The sequence below is a fragment of the Geospiza fortis genome, unplaced genomic scaffold (genome assembly GCF_000277835.1).
Source record: "Geospiza fortis unplaced genomic scaffold, GeoFor_1.0 scaffold192, whole genome shotgun sequence".
NCBI classification, from domain to species: Eukaryota; Metazoa; Chordata; class Aves; order Passeriformes; family Thraupidae; genus Geospiza; species Geospiza fortis.
The window spans coordinates 6237015-6256440 of record NW_005054315.1 but is presented as its reverse complement, the minus strand read 5'-3'; the positions used below and the strand labels follow the sequence as shown (position 1 = coordinate 6256440).

At 38.5% G+C, this 19426-nt stretch overlaps 1 long non-coding RNA gene across 1 annotated transcript; it reads right to left on the bottom strand.

Annotated features, from left to right (window-relative positions):
* Positions 1-3946: 3946 nt before the first annotated feature.
* On the bottom strand, positions 3947-18461 carry LOC115947787. The gene is made up of 2 exons (XR_004081647.1): positions 10320-18461; positions 3947-9498 (listed from the first exon to the last, which is right to left on the bottom strand). It is a non-coding gene; the product is annotated as an uncharacterized LOC115947787 (long non-coding RNA).
* Positions 18462-19426: the final 965 nt, after the last annotated feature.

Sequence of the window (19426 nt, the reverse complement as noted above, 5' to 3'; positions counted from 1 at the left end):
AGCTGATAATGTATGACTTAAAGGTGTTTTACCTGCATCTAATCATACTGTGAAGAGAAGGAAGCAATGTAAGAGCAGTTGTTCTCTTATTGCTTTCAACTTCAGCATTCATTTAATACATATTGTAGGGCTCAAATGTTACCACATTAGTGTTTAGGAGATGCATTTCACTGTGAGCTTGTGCGAAGTCTTCAGCTTGAAGACACTGGAATATTTTGTCTTGAAATGGTCTGTGGGTTTTTTGTTGTTTTTCTTTTTTTAAGAGTTGTAGGATTTAATTAATTTGGTGGTCTCCCGTCTTTTTCAGTCAGAAGTTCCACGTAAGATGCCTCCTGTTTTCCTCTCCTCCTCTTTCTCATTTTCCGTCACAGAAGATTTTGCTAGGCATGTACATCCATTTCAGAATCTAATCGTAGGCAACTTAAATTTCTCCAACGTTACCCACATTAGTAATTGCAAAATAATAAACATGACAAAATTCAGATTAATAGGGCATCCTGCGCAACTGAGATGGCGGGGAGAGCCCTCTGGAATTCTAAGAGTAATAGGTCTGTGTTTATTTCTCAACCGACGGCATAATGTGACTGATTTACAAGAGTTTAACTCAAGTGTTAATCTGACAGTGACAAAGAGCTTCTCAGTGGCAGAATCACTTACACTATCATATTAGTTGCCTCCTCTATTAAAGCAGTATGGTCGATAATTGGAATGCTTTTATGTCTAGTGGTTCTGACAAGGCTCTCTTTAGGTCACATATGGGCGGTCTGGCTTGCTGCACAGCTGAACGGTGGCAAATGATTTAAACTGAGAAAGTATTGTTCTCCTTGTATTATGGAGCAAGGGCAGTTCAAGGAAAGTAAGGCTCTGCACCGGCTACCTGCTGGTGTGTAGTAAAATAAGATGGACATGATACTGGGTTGGGAGTACAATTAAATCTATTTTGCACCAATGTGTTGGTGGACAGATGAGTTTCCACATGGCAGAGCTTTATGATCTTTAAGGTAGACTGAACTAATAGATTGGTGTGGAGCGCACTGAAGTTACTAAGGATGAGAAAGCAAGCAGCAGTACATTTGAACTACAGGTTTCTCATATGCTCCACGTCATGCTGAGTTTTTATAGCTCCTGGCTTTCAAAAAGCCTGTTTCAAAGAGGTTTGCGCTAGACTGGGCATGCAGTTTTGCTCTGCAGATATTGTCGCTACCGATTTAGTGGAATGCAATTAGGAAGCCTAAATTAAGTGGTAATGGAGAACCAGCTCTTGAAACTGGGGTTTCCACGGCAACCACTGCTTACAATACAGCCTTCAGTTAGTTTTCCCACTTTATCTGCAAAATGCACAATTGAGCTTTAAAACAGCTTTGTGCTGAAAAGCGCACTGTAAACAACTGTTTGCAATGAGAGTTTTACACTGTCTTTAAATACAACAAGCTATCAAATAAAATTTATTTGTCCACACTAATAAAAAAATAAAAAATTCACGAAGTACAAAAAGCATTAAAGGGTCCAGAAACTTATTATTCATTCTGTAAATGGATATATCATAAAAAAATTCAAGATCTTGTGGGTCCTCAATCTGTCTTTTAAGTCTTATCATTATTCCTCAATTTTAAGACACATAATCCCATGTCTCTCAGTAGTGAGAAGAACTGAGCATTTTGGTACAAATACTACATTTATCGCAATAGCAACACTATATAGTTAGAAAGCACTTTTTGTCTAATATGAACTAATAAATGTGCATTTTCATCAGACTTCCTTTAACATCTAGCAATCTTTTGCAATTTCTTTTTCCTCTTTATAATACAGTATTATATCCTTCACAAATGTTCTTATTTTATGGCAAAGTAATGCTATGCCATTTCTGAAATGCTTAACATTCTTAATTGCTTTAGAATCATAGCCCAACTTTTGCATCTTGTCAGAGGCAACCACAGGTGATTAAATACGCACAAAATGAGGGAAAGTGGAAAGGATGATGTTAAGGTCTTAGGTGTAAATTGTATTGATCACCCTTTTCATGATAACCCCATCAAAATGAATTTCTAAGCTGAAATTATGAATTTGCAAGCAATCATTCTTCTCTGTTGTACAATTGCAAGTCTTGGATTAGTACTGTCAGGTAATTGGTAAGAGTTGAGAGCTTGGCAGTTTTTAATTTTTCTTTTTTTTTTTCCCTTCTTATATGTCTTTGTTTTAATTAAGATAAATATCTCAGAGAAGACATTGTGCAAACTTCCCTGAGTTAATTTCAGAAGAGATATCACATAATTTTGATTTTTGGTCTTTCAGCTGATAAGTACTCTTTCAAGAAAGCATTTTTTGGAAAAAGAGAAAAAACATACCAGCAAAGGATGCCCAGAGCAAATTAAAACAGACCTAATTTGTGTCTCAGCTGAAGTACAGCAACCCAAGCATCTTGCAGCCTTTCAAGACTCATGCACTTTCTATGTGTGTGTGTCTGTGTGTCTGTGTGTGTGTGTGTGTTTTTGTGTGTTTTTGTGTATTAGCAACCACACTGGGTCGATGCAAAGAGAGAAAAAGGGTGTGGGGGTGAAGGTGGAGGGAAGGGAAGGGAAGAGAAGGGGGAGGTGTGGGTGCCTTCTCTCAGGAGCCTGTTGGTCAGAGGACTGCATCCTGACATCCACAGTCATGTATAAATCTGGATTTGATACAGTCTCTGCAGACTTTGAACATACCAGGCAGGGAAGCTTGCCCTTCACAGTACGGGTGCACTTTCAGATGGGGCTGTGACTATTCTGATCTGCTGGAAAGAGCCTTTTCAGCACTAACCAAAAACAGAGTGAGGATAGCAAGGCTGATTGCAAAGTTCACATCTCCTCTGCTGTGTGCTGGTGCTAATGGGAGTTTCTCCTGTGATGGGTAGGTCATAAAACACACAGCTGCAGAGACTGTGCAGGGTGAACAAATCAAAGAACTCAGTAATAAAAATGATGTGTGTGCCAATATTATTTAATATTAACTTGCGAAAACTGTTGAAGAAACACATCTTTGTCATATATCAGAATTGGCTCTAAAGCTGAATCAACGGATTAATAGGGTTATTTGTAATGATATTGTCCTCATAAAGGCTTTATTATTTAGGAATCAGAGCTGGAAATTGTAATTCCTTTAATGATTTTTCATCACATAAATTAGCCTGCCTCAAGTCCTCCGTCTAGAAGGCAAGAGGAGAGGTTGAGCTGGTCCTCTTCCTCATTCTTACGCAAAATCTGCTCATTTGGATGGATCCCAAATTTTAAAGAAACAAGTTCCTGGAAGAAATGCAGAATGCCAGTGCTCTCAAGACTTTCACAGGGCATCTCGTTTCAACACCGACTGCCTGCATTTTATCGGAGTACTAAAGGACACATTGAAATTATTTTGTTCTGGCACTGGCATGTGTTGTGATGTGTATGCATTCAATTGCACTTGACAAATCTTTGGGGCAAACAAAATGGTCTAATGTAAGGAAATATCTTAACATATTCCAAAATGACATTTTTAGACCAAACATGTGTTCGATTGATTTGCCTTCTCCAGAGATCACTTTTGAACGCAGGCCAGCAGCGAGCGGGGGGGCAGGCTCTCGCTGAAGGCCAGGCGGGTCAGCCGTGCTTCCGCTGGTATTTCCTGCGCGGCACAGTCCCGTACCTAACTGTACAAATAGCTCCACATGGCATCCTGAGAGCGTGCCAGGGAATTTTATGATCGCACGCCAAGTATGGTTGTCAGGTTCCACTCCACTGCTGTGTGTGTATGTGTGTGCTCATATGTGTGTGTGGCTGAAGCTAACTTCAGACTGAGTAATTACCATAATCCAAACAGGGCCTTTACCATCTTATTTGCATTCAGCCAGCAGTGCTGTTTTTATCAGCACCACTACTGAATTGTTGCAAAGTTTTAATTATCTTGACAACTCTCCTTTTTTTTTTTTTCATTCCTCTTTTTTTTCTCTCTTCCCTCTTGGGTTGTGTTTGGATTTCAGCAGTCATCCCCCTATGGCAGCAATCACATTTCTGCAATGAGGAAGTTTTCTCACTTTTTCTTCTAGTATTTATAAGCAGCCACAAAGGCTGCTTAGAAGGGGGCAGAAATGGAGGGAGGTTGTATTTATTAGTTAATGCCTAATATTTTTTTCAGCAAAAGTCACTCCTGATGCCTCTTTTTGAATTGCACTTGAAGCCCTGGCGTAACTTTATACACGTGTGTAAGCTTGCAGAATTGAAAGAAAACCATTTCCTTTGCAGAGAGATACCCCCTTGCATAAATGTTTGCCAAAATAGAGCTTTAGTTGTCATGTTTTCAATATTTCCATAATCTTTTGATTTAGGATTAGCATAAAGTGTATCATGTCAGTTATATTTGCTCTCTCTCAAACACCCTGCATTTTCAGTATTTGAATGCTGTTAGACAAATTCAACCTTGAAATAAGACACCGTCTCCTAGCAGTAAGGGTAATTAAACACTGGAAGAGCTTACCCAGGGAGGAGGTGGACCCACCATAGCTTGGAGTCTTTAAAATGAGATTAGACATCTTTCTGAAAGACATTGTTCAATCCACCTACTTGGGAAAGGTTCTAGTGCATGTATACAGGGGGTCAGAAGAGAAGATTGCCAAAGCCCCTTTTGGCTTCTCAGACCATTGGCCTAGAAATCTGAGTTCAGATGTGTTTTGGTTCAACATTTAAAGAGAAATTATAACACCTATATACAAAAATTGGTTTTTGGGAACATTAAGACTAAATAGGTTTTAAAACTTTGTTGTCCACTGCAGACAATAATGCTCTGCCTGCTGAGTTTTGCACTACCTTTTGTTTTGCTTTTATAAATAGCTACAAATCACAAAGTTTAATGCAGAATAAAATACTTCAATATGAGATTGCTATGGAGGAATAGAAGACTTTAAAGCCTAAAGATTCACAAGGAGAACAAATGCAAAAATGGTTTCTAGTCTGTTGACATTTCAGGTAGAATAGATGTTTTAAAAATAAGCCAAATTAATGTGTTTTTCTAACCATAGAATATTATGACTGTACTTGGCATCTCATCTCTTACAAAATTTATGCATTAGATTGCATATAATAGCCACTAAACAGTGTGGTAGTATTCTGTTCATCTGAAAGATAGACAAATTCTGTTTAACAGTCCTTAGACATTTCTTTTGCTGCATTTTGGCCTCATGAACAACTTATCCTTGTTTTCCCTTTAAAAGGAAAAAAATTAAAGGTAAAAACCATTAGGGATTTCTCTTTAAATCCAGCAATCTATGCATACTACTAAGAATCAATGCTCTGTAAGCTGTCTGGTGTTCTGCAATAAATTCTAGCTTTTATAGACTTTTTCTGGGCCAGGTAGCTGTTAATGCCATAGAAATTGATTATTTGTGGTGTTCTTATCACTGCTTAAAATATCTAATTGCTTTTTCTCCACAGATTTGGATTTGGCTTGCTTGATGCTGGACGATTAATGAAGGAAGCCCTAACTGGACAAATGTTGGTCTCCTGAGACAATGTGTTGTTGATAACAGGTCTGATTTGAGCAAGTCTAGTCAAATTCAATTTTAATAGTATTTAAAGGCACACACAGGACACATACAGCTGAGCTTTTGGCTGGTTTGTCTGTTTTTTAATTTCTGTTGTGTTACCAAAGCTTATTCCCATTAAGTATTAAACTTTGCAAGGCAGTAAAGACACATACCTGTCAGCTGCAGAGGCACAAATTTAACCTCAATACAGCAGATTTTGTTCAAAATTTGCCTTTCTTCTTTATGCAGACTGGAATATGTAATTCATCACTACACGACTGTTCCTGTGGAGGAATTATTGCACTCTGATTATTTTGAACCCTAAAAATTATTGATTGAGGTAAAGAGACAAGAAGGTATTGCAATCAGTTCTCAATCTAGTGAGGGCAACCTACTTAAAGGCAGTTAATCCTTAGCCTAAAAGCTGTATGCAGTTGCTACCGCTCCTACAGGACTTTTCATATCTCTGTGCCTGTGTCATTTATGTGAAGTTAAGTACAAAACGTTTTCCACTGCACTACCAAAATCAAGATAACCACCAAACATCAAGGCACTATCTTATTGGATTGCTGCATTGACTGTGAAATTCGGCTCACAGCTCAGTCATAGCTCCAGCTGAGGAGGAAAAAGGTCTCACATGTCACCAGAATTCTGGACTTCAGGATGTCTCCCCTCTGATACAGTGGAAGCAATGACATCTAAAGTCAGTAGGGTCTAGAGTACTTTCCTCCTTCCGAGACCTCCCATTTTCTAGGGAGAGGTAAAACCAGGGGGAAGTGGAAGGTGCATCTGTGCATCTTGCACCTCTTCTAACTACAGTGCTAGCCTCTCTTTCTTTGTCCCCAAAGAAGGTTATTGAAACTGAGCCTAATGGCCAGCTCCCTGCAGGCCTAGGTATGGCACTGTACATTGTTTTAAGCAGCACTTTGAAGAAGTGACTGTGTTTTCTTGTGTGGTATTTGTTGTCTTTTGTATTCTCTGGAGGGAAAGGTAGAAATCTCAGAGGGGGAAGAAAAACGGATGGACATGCAAAGTCACGAACACAAGGTCTGTACTCCAGTTCCAGCAATTATCTGTAATCATAGCCCTTTTCAGCAAAGTGGCCCCTAGCCAGTTTGGGACCTGGAGTCCTCTCCTCTGGCTGATGTTAACAGTATTTGATTCAAATAAATCAATAACCCCATTGGTATCTCTTGCAGCATTATCATAGTCCCAGCAGTGGTGCTGTGAACTGATGTTTTACCTATCATCCTGAGTATGAGGTCTGTCTCAATTCGTGGAGCAGTCAGACATGTCACTACCACCTTGCAGAGACCTCCCCTCTTTAGACACAATACTCTGAATCAGGGTGTTTCCTCTCTGCATGCCATTCTTTAGGAAAAAATTGAAGATTTATTAGTCTGGAGAAAACAAGCGACAGACCGTAATTTACTTTTTCTCCTGCTGTGCAGGTGCAGAGCAGTTACCTACAATGAGCTCATCCCACAGTGTCTTTTTGTTTATCAGTTTCATCCAGATTAATGTTAAGATGGACTGTGTACAAACAGCTGGTTTCGTGCACCTATGGATCAATTACTTCTGCATGTTTTCCAAGCATTTTTGTAAAAAAGGCAGGAATGAAGTAGAAATGTGTATTCCTGTGAGGTGCTTGCTTCCCAAAGATGTTTCTCTGTTCAATCCTGCTGTAATTCTCCAGCAAAGCAATGCCAAGAGTTGCACCCCTGAGAGACAGGAGCACTCTCCCTTTTCTCTTGATCAATGTTATATGTAAAAGGCATAGCAAGGCAGTCTGTTTCTCAATATTGTACCTACCTGAGGCTCCTGAAGGTGTGATTAATTGGGAGTAATTAATTAAACCATGAGTCATGACCTCCTTATTTTTTCTGTCACATTACTTATGAACAAGAGGGCAGTCAGTGTAGTTAAATGGTATGAGATAGTAAATTTAGAGGAAATAAAAAGAAATTAGTTATGTTGCATGTGGTCAACCTGTGGGATTTCCTGCTACAGGTGACCATCTGATAAATAGGGTTCCTTGATTGAAAAGAATAGTTGTTAATGCTATTACCATAACAGATGGAATGATCACTGTATTTCTGGGACTTCTGGGTGTACTGGGAAGGCAGAAGTGAGTCCTGCTTGGCTAATAAAGTAAGAGCAAATGCACCATGTGCTGGGAAGTCAGGCAGGAGTGCTGTTCTCCATAGGCAACAGCACTGCACTATTAGCTTGATCTATGACTTGCCATTTCATGGTTTGGTTGGTTGTTTATTTGTCTGTCTTTTTAATTCCTCTGGAAAATACTGTACTGGCTCTTTCTGTTGACTGAATGACCAGGCTTGGGCAGAAGACATAGCATTCTTCTTCTCTGACCTTTATATCAAAATTGATTAACAATAATTCTTTTGCAGAAAAGGATTGACAATAAGATGTGGATGTTCATCTTTAATGAACTCTAGTCACCAAGTGAAAGCCAGCTAAGTTTGATGATGCAATTGACCACCTTCTCAGCAACGGCTGAATATTTGCTCCTCAAAATGGTACGGTAATGCTGTATTCATAGACAATGTGAAGAACCACCTGTTGCTCTACTTGGATTTTTTTGTCTGTCATATAATTTCTTGGGACCTCTCTCATTAGTGGTAATAGCAGGATATGCTGGCCTGTATTTATGCAGTCAGAAATGGTAATCAGCAAGAATAAAATTAATAAATAAGAATTAGAGGTTGTGTAATCCTGTAAAATACTGAGAATTTTATGTTTATGTATTTTAATCTATGTAAAGTAAGAAGTCCACTCATAACTTAATTGGTTTTGTTTGTTATCATGTTTGGCATTTTAGAGAAGAATTCGCTAAAAGGGTTCTGTTTTATATTGTTCTCACTTTCTAATATAAGACTCTTATTTAAAAGACTCTTTGTTTTCAATTATGAAAATACTTTCCTGATCTCATTAGCCAAAAAAGATGAAGTGCTGTTTTTCCTTTTTATTTGTGACAATACAAATTAAACACACCTATGGCAAACCGATTACTGTGTTTTTTCTTTTTATACAGAGCAAGCCTGTTAACTGCAAATGTGAAGAGATGAAGCAAGCAAAAAAGAAAAAGTGTGAAGAACTTTGCTGCCATATCATCCCTGTATCAGATAGTTTTAGGATCAATGAATGAATAGGTATGTAAAAGAGACTGTTATTCTACAGAGAAGGGCTATTTCAGAGAAATGAAGGGGGAAAAATTAAAAGGCAGATCAGTACATTGTCACTATATGATGACAATATTAGAGAAAGAACTTTGTCTCCTTTTAATTTTGGATCTTTACAGTGGAAGAGTACTACAGAGAGATCTTGATAATAATATCTTTTATCTTATCAAGTGTTGCCACGGTACCAGTATTTTTGTTTTCTTGTTGGAGTTACTCATGCAAGAGGAACCACTCTGCTGTATAAGTTAAAAGTTCACATTCTTTCCTTCATTTTTGCACTTTACATTATAAGACACTTTGTTTACTATAGAGGTAATAGATATCATCACCTTTGGTTAACCATGAAAGTGTTGATTTTCAAATTACTAGAAGTTTTAATTATTCTAATTATAACTTAATACTGCTGCAATGACATTTCACATGCAGAAGTTATATCAGTAAAAATCGCTTAGGATAACAGGCAGAAATTAAAATGTTTTCTCTGAATATTCACAGCACACTGGAAATTGGGAGGTCAGGATTTCTCACAGATAAGACCATCCATTGCTGTGTTTCCCTCCAAGGAGTTACATGCTACATTCCCTTCCTCCCTTATACACTAAAGCAAGAGAAACATTTCCCTCACTAGCGGGGATCAGTGGTCTTCTTTGTCAGGCACTGGTTTTGGTGGTTTCGGTGCTGTACAAGGCAGAAGATATGGGAGTTGTCTGGATTGTCAGCATCAAGTGGTTACTTTAAATGCCAGAGGTGGAGGAATTCTGGAAAGAGCTGAAAAAATACAAGTAGATTAATTTGCACTTCACAGAAGTTTCTGTTAGAATAGAGACAGAAAAGGACTGAATGAGGCAGGAAGAGAAGCAAACATAGAGGTGAAGTAATGGCAAAAATGAAACATTAAATATTTCCTTTAACTGCATTCGGAGATGGGGATTATATTTGACCAAACAACCAAATCCTCCACCACAAGTCAGAGCTAAGGCTAACTCCACTTTTTCATTTAAATACTTTCAATAGAAAGGACCCAGTCAGTTATTCTCTGTGTGCCACATAGTGTACTAGCAACACTGCTAGACCAAGCAGATAGTTTTGTGGCATTGTATGAGTGGTATAATATTTTACTGTAAATATAAATAGGATACTCACTCACCTTGTTCAAGCTCCCAATGTACTTTATAATAAACCAAGTAATTTTGACAGAAAAATGTTGACCAACCCTAGCCTAACAGCATTCACATAATGACCTGAGTAGTGACACAAATCCCATCCATTAACAAAAACGTCAGTGGTATTACATTGACTTTTACAATTTGAAGGATAAACACAGAAATGTGAGAGATGGAGTAATAAAAGCCATGCAGTCCCTGCTCTTCAAAGGTCTCACCAGAACCCACAAAGGTAATTTTACCTACTCTTTTTGATTTTAATAAGATTTGTATAAGTCAAAAATCATTGAAAATTAATAGCAGGCAAAAGAATCACTCTGTTTATATTTGTTGGGTTATATCCATAATAAAGTTATAAAAAAAGAGAATAGTAGAAAACATTAAAACAGATCCAAATACTAAATTAATTCTAGACTTCAAGATTACCTCATTTTCTGCTCCAACATAAGTGTGTGATGGCTTTTCCAAAGCCTTTATTGAAAACATTTCTCTTCCCATCTTGGAACTGCGCATCTTGCTTTCCTCTTGCAGCTGTTCCTTCTAGAGACATGAATCTTTGGACAAGCAGTTACCAATATCAGAGGGTAGTCTGGAATGTACAACCACCTGGGACACCAAAGGATTACAGATTGCTCTCATGGGAACTGCTGGGTGAGGGATGGTGGTGGTGGGTCAGGAAAGCGTCCAGCTAAAGCAGAGTGCCCAGGGGTGCCCCAGGGAACAGGAGCAAGGCCAAACATCACTCTGCCAGACACAGATTTCTGAGCTAACACGTATTTTCAGGTAAAGCAGGTAGATTTTACTCTTACAGTGGATTTTTATCTGACAGTAAAATAAAGCAAGCAAAAGGAGTATAAGATTAGATCCTCAATCTGCATTTCACAAAAGGAGAACTGAGGAGAAGACTGATGGAGTGATTTTCTGGAGCAAGTCAAGCCCTAGGTCGAATTGGATCTCCTGTCTTGTTCAGAGGCTGCCCTTTCCTGACTGTGATGTGGAAGAAACACAGCCATTAGCAGGCATCTGCAAAAATGCTCCACCTGTTTTTGCTCAAAGTGACAAAGCCCAGAGGACGATGTCTGTGTTCCCTGCAGGTCTGTAGGGAGCACGATGTAGCTGATGCAATTCCCAGCTCCAGCACACCTGCAAGGTCTCATTGATCTGCTGTTCAGCGCTCTGAAAACTCAGAAATCTATTATCAGTGTGAGCATGTGCTTATTGATCAGGTTACCTGCTTGTGCTCCCTGTGTGTGCCTACTTGTACCAGCATACACACACACACACACACACACACGTAAATATTCACACACGTGTGCATAGATACAGGCACACACACATGGGTTATGGGCATGTGTGTATGATAAAGGCTTTATCTTTTTTTTTTTTTAGCTTTACAAAACTGCACATAAATAAAAAGAATGGACCTTCCCTGTGAAACGTGAGCACAGAAACGCTCACAAGTGGCCAAGAGCTGCTAAATAATTAATCAATAGAGCAGTGTGGCAGTTTGAAATGTAAATGTGATGGATGAAGGTGTGATGCTTGTCATCAAGCAGAAAATGATGTGACTGGAATGGATAACCCACACTACCTGCTAACTGGCAAGAGCTTGGACACAAAGATAAAGTAAAGCCATCAGAAAGCAGACCTGGCAACCCCTAATTCTTGCCTTTGACCCACAATTCACTTTCATGTCTCTGTCCCAGAAGAGATGTTTAAAAAAATGATGAAGAGAGATCTTGGGGTGGGAAAGGGGTGAGAAAAAAACCATCTGAAGAAATGCTACCTGACAAGGCTGCAGGCTACGTTCTTGAGAACACCTTACTTTTCTTTATGTTCTCCTTCTCCCGTTAAATAAAAATGCGGCTCCTTTTTTCCCTTCTCTTTCTTCCAAAACTCTCCCGAGCCGTTCCTGCAAGTGGTTCTGTGACTCGGGAGCTGACAACAGCCGCATGCAAAGGAACAAAGAATGAGAGTGACAATTCAGAGTGCACGCAGGTGAGAAAGACACCTTTTACTTATCAAACTAGGCTGCAAAAAATGCTCTTTTTACTCAGCGAGCTAGAAATAGCGGTGATCTAACAAGGCACTGATCCAAATTCTTTATTTATGCTGAGATGTAATGCTAACAGGATTTTTAGGTTGACTAGTAGTCTGCGGCCCCTCCATTCAAGTAAGGAAGCATTCCTCTGATTTGGAAAGAAGAAAATCCATATAATTACTGTATATTATGTGACAGGAAAATGTATGCTGTGATGGTAAAGGGTGACAGAAAATGTCCATCAAAAAATTTGTTTTCAGAGTCTTCCTATGCCAGTCATTGCATTCTCTCTGTGGAGAAACACAACGTGATAGAACTCAATTGGTCCAAATTCAAGAGAAATTAACTTTTGCAAAAAATGGGATTTTCCTGATCCTTTTTTTCCCCTATAAAATTGTAACCCTGCAAGTAGGATTTAAAAGTTCGATGCCTCCTTCTCCCTGGAAAAGAGAAACCTCTTTCTCAGTAAGTACCATTTAGCAGGTTGGAGATTTTTTTCTCTTTTGTTATCAAAAGCACACTCTTTACAGAAAGTGAAAAACACCACAGTTTTACATTAAATTTTCAAACTCCCCAAAATACACATTAACATATAACATCCACTAAAAGTGAAAGCTAAATATAGATATATAATAATAGTGCTTTGGCCTGCAAAATAGCTGTTCTACCATTTCTAAGTCATAAAATATAAATACAAGTATTCTCTTAAAATCTTTTTGTGTTTTTAGGACCTCTACAGGTGTGAAACAGCCTGCAGAAGCAGCAGATCTCCAGGTGAACTGGCCAGTGTTTCCATATTTCTTCAAATGATTATTTTTACCTTTTTTTTTTTTTGTTGGGGTCAGATTTTTAATCTTTATAATACCTTTATAGAAGAGTCATCAAGAAAACACATAAGTATTTCTACACAAAAAAAAAAAAAAAAAAAAACAGGTGCCAAAATTATTTTTGGAAGTCGAGAATTAGAGCTTACATTAAAATAGAACCCTAATTTGCCCAGCTCCATGGTAAATAACCCACATTTTGTCTGGGACAGGTTGCTGATGTAAACCATTGAAGGGAAATCCTTTCTGTAAGTTGGCTACCTGGATAAGCTTTGGGCAAAGTGCCAACTATGTGTGTATACAGAGAATCACCATGGTCCAAATAAATATTTCCTCTTTAGAATGGCAAAAATGTGTTCTGATTGGTAATTCAGCTTGTATTTCATTTTTGGGGCATTTTAAGTCATGTTTTCAAATTTGATGTTTTGGAGTTTTCATCTAGCTCATGTCAGAGCCACTTAGTTGTATATATGTGCTTACACAGCAGGGACATTCATAATAATTTTTAGTGTTCTTTCACAGCTTCACAAATGCAATATCATCATAAGCAGGAATCAGACCTGAGAATTTGAAAAAATATGAGTACACTAGTCTGTGGGACGGAGGAATGATCCCACACTTTACATCTGTTATGTTTTTTACGGGATATGTTCATAGATTTTGCAGGGTTAAAAAGGAATTTGGTCTAATGGTTCACAAAGATTGATGCTGAGTATAAGCAATTGCCATATTGCAGTAATGTAGCAATATTTATCACTAGTAGGTCTTCCATTCCCTCATAAACTGCTGTAGAAGTGGAAAAGAGACATTTTAGCACTCTGTTGTCACTAAACTCACAGAAGTCCATTTCTGTACCTCTAGTGTGTCTCAGCTACAGAGGGTCTTGCAATAGAGAAATGACAGATTGGGCTGTAAATGTGCATCAGTCATCCCCAGCCTCAGGGAAGGAGAGGCGCCTACTCAGGCTGGAGAGAGTTGTGATGCACCCTGCCCTTGCACCCAGACTGCAGGACCAGCTCATGCTGGAGAGGTGCTTACCAGCCCGGCAATAGGGGCAGTGGTTCACTGTGGTAGGGAATGTGCAGACACACCAGCAATTAGCCAATATTTTCAAATACCATAGAAAGAGAGGCACCATCAGGACTTTGCCTTTAAGTTTGGTAGGTACATAGAGGAAAGGGACATAAAAATTAACCTGACAAAGGCAGAGCTAAAAAACAGACCTGTGTCTTAAACCCAAAAGTGGCCTTCAGCAGCTGCCTACTGCAGAGGAGAAGCTGATAACCTCCTAGCAGAGTGTCCCAGATCACTGTCCCAGCCTCCAGCAATTTGAAGCTTGGACATTCCCCAGTTTAGGAAATTTTGCCTACCTTGCTGTAGCAATGATTGTTTAAATATACAACCATGACTTGCCCATACAAGCAGGCTTTGTTTCACCCCAACTGTTATGCCAAACTAGTTGTACATCATCATGAAGAATAACTGCATTTCCCCAGAGTTGATTTCCTATGGCACATTTTACTTAGATACTTTCTCAACACCCTCGCAAATATGTCATAGATCTAAAGCACAATCTCCATTTCAAAATGAATGGGTCTGATTACAGGCATATTCATTTTGTAAAAGGTACAAAAGGATACAAATGTGCCTTTCCATCTCCTATAATGTCAAAGTAAGACCCTCTTGCCCTTTTATTTCAATCCCCGCAATTTGAAAATATAAAAAATGACTTGATTATATGTTTTTTACCATTAAGTGTATAATTGCTTTTGTGTTTTGACATTTAATTCCTCTTACCAAAATACATGGTAGGAATTAAAAGTCAAATCTTTTATGTATTTGATGTACAGAACCTTCCACGTATTTCAATGAGGAATATAGAGCAGTGAAACCTCACGGCAGGTACAGTGAAGCCATCTGAAAATGAAGTCACTTTTTATACTGGAAATCTGACTGTGGCCCCAGTTCTGCCCTCCCTTATCTAGGTCAATGGCTTTTGAAATCACTGGAAGGTCTGAATGAGTCAAAACCAGGCAAAACCTGCAGGACTTGACCTTTAAAATAGAGCTGGGATTATACCGTGCCCTCTTGGGCAGATTTTGAGATTACAGTCCAGTCTGAAAATTAGTTCTGAAAGCCCTAAGACAGGAGTTGGCCAGGCACTTGAGTATATTGACCCAGTATGGGATGGCAGTAGGAAGGAACACGGATCCCAGAAGGGAGGAACAGGAGCAGCCAGGGCATCAGTGGGGTACCTCAGCTGGCCCAAGGCCAGCAGGAGGACTCTGATGTTGGGAGAGAAAGTGAGCTCTAGGCTGGTGAAATGGTGTAGCTGCACACAATATGTTGCTTGTAGGTGTTTCACATGGATTTTATCTTCCCTTTGTCTCAAGTTTCCCAGTAAGGTTTTCCCACTTCCTGCATTGTCATCCCTATATTGCATTCTTCCCTCTCTTTCTCACAGTTTTCATATTCCTTCTTTTCCTCTGTTCTTCTGTCTGTCTTTCATTAGTTGTGCCCTTTATTTGAATTCTCTCACTCTTTTCTTCCCTGTACTGCATGCCAAATTCTCCATCTTTAATTTCTGTTCATACTCATTCACAACCTACAGTCTGAGATTTCTTCTGGGCTGCATTTCCTTCCACTGGTCACTCCACTGTGATTTATCCCCATTCACTCAAGTCCCAAAGTGACTCGACCCTGCAGCAATAGCTGGGATCAGTGCCCTGAGGTTCAGATTTATGGAGTCTAGTGCTGTCTGAAAAAGTTTTCTGCAATCTGAGAAGCGGACTCTGTCTGGGACATCAGATGAGTTGATCTTGGGACTGCCTAAGCCAGGAATTTTGATGGTAGGCAGTAATTGCAAACAAGAGCTCAGCAATGCTCTTCCCAATGTTGGTATTCTCACTCACAAATTCTGTCATGCCTTCTAACAAAATCTGCTGGTCTAGGAGAATATGCTCTTGGAGTAAAATTTGTGCTGTCTTTCTCCTTTTCCCGAAGCCAGGAACACAGTTTTCTTTCTTTTACCTCAGGAAAGATGCCATCAACAAAGGTAAAGGACAATATAAAGGGTATCCAGGAAGAGAAGTAAAGGGAGCAGGAAACAGTTGCATCAGGAAGCAGCTATTTAGAGAGAGAGGGAGAGGAGGGGGAGACAGATAGAGTGAGAGAGCTGATATTATCTCCACACAACAGTTGTACATGTCACCAAATCTCATGGAGACACACTTAGCTCCCCATAATGAAAGCAGCTTGCATTGCATGGGTGCCAGCCACACAAATGCTGGAAATTGCTTCCCTTTGGCCATCATGTGCTTGCACTTTGTAGGGGGAATGAGAGAGCTTGGGGCTGTTCCAGACCAGCCATGGCTTCCAAGGGCATCCTTTCCATGCATCCTACTGCTGGCAGGACTTGAGCATGAAGAACTTTTCAGGGGTGTGTTAAATGTTCATTTAGACATACACACGTGTGTACATGCACATGGACTTGCACATTTTTCTCATCATCGTTTGCATAGGCAAAAATTTCAGTTTAAAAATGAGAAGGGAATGGAAAGCCCACAACAAGTAAATCACATAATTGGCCCAAGCCCATACACTCAGGAAGGCAGATTTACAACAAAGAGCAGGCTTACTACAAAAAAATGGATCTCATTTTTGTTGAATGAGTTACTGCAAGTAATAGAAGTCATTGATTTATACCTGTATCATCCTGTCTTCAAAGTCTCTTGATAGAAGTTTAAGATCAGCCATCCTGAATATCTTAAGTATGTTCATATGAGTATCTATTTTACCCACAATTGGGTGTCATTTGAAAATTCTGTATTTTTGAAAATCTGTAATCTTCTCAATTGACCTGCTTCACAGCAGCCATCAACTCAAGGAGATGCTTCAAAGTTAACAACATTTTATTCTTTTATGATCATGCAATTCTGAATTTGGGAGGTGCAAGACAGGTGCAAATTATTGCTTTCTTGGAGCTCTTACAGGGTGACCAAAGTCTTCAATAGGTCACCTTGCATGGTACAGTATTTCAGAACACACTTGCATCCAAACAAGAGTAATTACTCATGCTACTCATAAGGGGTTCTCTGTTCACACCAGTCACTAAATGGTTTTGAGGTCATTCACAATGACCTTTTAAATATTTTTTTTAAGGAAATAATGTCAAACAACTACAGAATTTACTGCTGCTCAGCCTGAAAGAGAGCTGTTTCTCAGAATGGGGAACTAGGGGAAGATGTTTTCACTCAGCTGGAAGTTTTATGGGGCAGATTTCATCCATAATCCAGAATTAAATGTCAGGTCCCTTGAGATCTTGAAACTCAATGAATGTTCAGCCCCAGAAATCAGGTGATGAACCAGGACTTCAGACTCTCAGAAACCAAACACTTTGTGATTCAGAGAGATTTGGTTTGGTTTTATGTTTTCTCCATTTTTTTTTCTTTTTTTCCTTAATTTTGATGGATGATGTTTTGTTCTGCAGTGAGTTTTAATGTGTGTAGCTGTGGAACATTTTCAATTGTCGCAAACAACAACAACAAAAAGCAATATTTCAATATTTCTCAAGAAAAGGCTTCAAAGGTTTCAGATCTTTTTAAAATGTTTCTGCTTTATTTTGACGTGGCATAAAAGTTTTGTATGCAGTCTCGCATCCGCTATTGTGACAGCTGTATTTAATGAGTGCAAAATGATCAGAAAAACATCCTTTTCTGTGGGTTGCCATTGCCAGCAGATGACAGGAGAGAGGCAGTACTGTAATAACAGAAGCGATGAAGTAGTTCATATTACTACTGATGAGGTATTTCTAGCTCAAATGCCTAGGTATGCCTTTTGAAAATAATGCATTGGTCACATTACCTGATGGTTTCATCAGATTTTGTTTCCAAGTGCATTTTGAAGTAAAATTGTGCATTCTTAGCCTCAGGTCATGAAGTGGTTGGTTGCGACATATTATTTGTGGATAACAAAGTCAGTTTCCGTAAGATGAAGAGGGAAAGGTCCTAGTCTTGTCTATAAATACCAGCCTTTTCATCAAACTAACGCTAAGCATGAAATGCAGATCCACAGATATGCTCGAAATGAAACATTGCACAATATGTTTGATTTCTATTTTATATGCATATTTATTATCAGACTATTTTAGTCCAAATTGGAGAGAGTATAAAAATAAATCTAAATGGATTTGAAAGGCAGGGTATTTCTTTTTTCAAAGCTTCATCGTTCCTGACTTCCTCTGGTGACTGTTAGCTTATCATGCCTTTGTACAGGAGATCTAAGTATTTTATTCTCTCTTGTGTCTCCATATGGTACCATTTCGCAGATAGTCTTCCTTTGGTCGCAAGATGACAGTGAGAATGGATTGTCAAACTGGACCACTATGACAATTTACTCTGAGGGAGAAAATCCTGTGGGTGTTTAGAAGCTTTACTCTAAGTTATATTTGATTAACTTATCCTACTACTGACAAATAATTAGGTCAGCAATTAATTTCAAAATGCAAATGTGCTACAGGCCTTCATATTTTAAGAAATTCCCTTTGTCTTTTGTTTCAACTTGCGTTAAAGTCTTAATGGATTTAGCTGAATGAAGAAACAAAATTATGTTTTCTAATGCTTTATTTACTTGGTTGAGTTGGACTTTTTCAGCAAATATTGACAGTAAATGTTTGTTCAGAAATGATCATGTGGAATGGAATTTAATGGATTGTACAGCATACAGACTAATTATGGATCTCACTGTTTTTAAAATATATATATATGTGTGTATATATATATATATATATATGTATAATGTATTTTCACACTTCTGATGCAAAATAAGTATCTACCTTCATGAAATAGGACAGAAAGACAAACCAGAGGGTCAGGAGGAGATAATTTTGGCAAAATCATTAGTACCTGCTTAAGCAGTGTAAGAAACAGGGTATATGAGAAAAAAGCCCATACCTAACATTGGTACAAGTGTGTCTCAAAGAAACTTATCTACCAGCCTATCTCAGGGACTTTATTATTAAACAAACAAAGATTAAAGGCTCAACCCTTCCCAAGAGAAGCTCAAGGGAGTTTTCTGTTAACTTTAAGGAAGTGAGGCACCTAAGTCTATGTTTTCTGTGATTAAAATCATGCCATTTTTTAGAAAATATTCAAAATATGCTGCTGCAAACAAAACCTACCAGCTATCCTGATGTAAATTCTGAATGAATTTACATAGGTGGAAGAATTACATTAGAATTTTCTATGAGTTATTTTGCTCAAATGCGTCAAGTCAAGAAGGAGAACAATCACTCAAAAATTCGGTAAGGGTCTTTCACAAAATTTTTACTGACCTCAAGATGAAAAAAATTTTTATGCTGAATAATGCAAGCCACTTTGGAAGAAATAAGGATTAAAAAAGGTCAAGTTTTTAGTTTTCTGAGCTTTTTTGGTTTAAAAATATGTGATGCTTTCATATCACATTTGCTTAAATTAGTAATGCAAATAATTACATGAGGGAAAAAAATAGAAAATAAGATAAAACTAAATATTGCATTTTTAGGGGGTTTTCATATTGGAAGGAAAACAGAGAGAGAAAGAGAAAAATTGCATGGAGTCAAATGTGCCTCATGTACACAGAAAAATCTTGGTTTCCATTCTCCTCCAAAAGATAACATCCAGGAACCTCTT